Source organism: Egretta garzetta, unplaced genomic scaffold, assembly GCF_000687185.1.
Source record: "Egretta garzetta isolate BGI_Z169 unplaced genomic scaffold, ASM68718v1 scaffold417, whole genome shotgun sequence".
NCBI classification, from domain to species: domain Eukaryota; kingdom Metazoa; phylum Chordata; class Aves; order Pelecaniformes; family Ardeidae; genus Egretta; species Egretta garzetta.
Genome location: NW_009260227.1, coordinates 620,852 through 622,485, shown reverse-complemented (window position 1 = coordinate 622,485; position 1,634 = coordinate 620,852).

The following is a 1,634-nucleotide window of genomic DNA, read 5'->3' as shown; positions in this document are numbered from 1 at the left end:
TGATCCCGGCGGGCTGAGGTGCCGTTGGGCCGCGGTGCGCAGGCCAGCCCCGCTGGACGCGTACACCAGTGCCACAGATAAAAACCGTTGCGAAAAGCGCAGGCTAATTCGGTAATGTATATAATGCATGAGGCCGATGCATGGGCCGTTTAACGCCATCATAGTTGCCTGGGTGAGAGCACATCTGAGGCAGTTCTCAGTGTGCTGGCATACAAAGGCCCTGACCCAGAAAAGCGGTTAACTGTGATTTATTAAGGCCAAACAGCCAGCTTTAAGTTAAGCATGTGTTTAAGCACTTTTCTGGAGAGCAGCGTTTTTTTCTGAGCCACAACCCAACGCGCCACAGAACACGTTACAGTCTGCTTTCAGTTAAGAGGGAAGAAAAGGAGACACGTGTCATTCACTGGCCCTTTAGCACAGGAAGATCTTTGGGCTCCAAAAATTCTAGTGGCAGGGGAGAAAGGAGGGAAAAAAAAAAAAAAAACCACCAAAAAAATCTGTGGTACAGTGAAGCCAAGGCCCTTTTCCTCCAGCCTGGAAACCCACAGCAGAAGTCTGGAGAATGAACCCTGCCGTCTAAACTCAGGGAGGTAAAAGCAGAGTGAGTTATAAGAGCTGCACAGTCCCCAGAACAGCATTAGGAAACAAATCCAGTTAAGTTTCTGTTGCCGATTCGTTCACGTGATTTTGGCTTATTTTCATTCTTTTAAAAAATAAATTTGAAATCAAGAGAGCACAAATCAAATCAGCAGTATAATGCTATGTATTTATATAGCTTCCTTGTGATAGAGATAGGGTGGGTTTGCTTCTTTTGTGTTGGAGATAGTTTGTATTTTGCTTCTCTTCTCAGTGCCTACTTTGGAAGTTTTTCCCTGATGTTTTTATATGTATGTATAAAATACATATATACACATTTGTATAAAAATTCTTATCTGTGCCGAATAATGCCTCTCTGGAACTTGAGAACTGTAGCCTCGACTACAAATTAATTGTAATCCTAAACAACCCCTTAGCCTCTAAGTGTCCTGGATTTTTTTTTTAAACAAGTTTGAAGTATGATAAACTCCATTTGGCAAAGTACTTGGTCACATGCTAGATGGGGTTTTTGACAGCATGGCGCTTGCAGAGAAAGGCAGCTTAGCGAGCAAGGGCATTCCTTTGGGACTGCATAACGTGAGTACCTGGGGATTTGCACGGACGACCCGTTGTCTTTGGATGAAATTTAACTTGTTGGTTATGAGTCATCTGTGAGGGTCTTTCTTGCTCCCCCGGCCATGCCGCCACAGCTGGGATCAGCAGGATGTGGTATCTGTCCAAATTCCCTCTCTGGAAAAGAGTGGGGCTTGGCAGGCTTCTCCCTCACAAAATCTTTCATTCCATTTGGTTCAAAATAGCCTGAACTTGGTGACCTGCCAAGTACACTGGAAAAGACACCTGTCTGCGGTTTCTTTGGAGGAGAGCAGCTTCTCATAATGATAAAAGGGAAAGAAAAGTCCATGAGTGGCTCAGATTATATGGAAGTGACTGCTTTCGGTGCTGCTGGGATCCCTTTGGATGGCTGTAAGGGTGGCAGGGGCAGAGCTGAGGCCGTGGGTCCCGCTATGACTAATGAATACAATTTTGTCCCAGGTTCC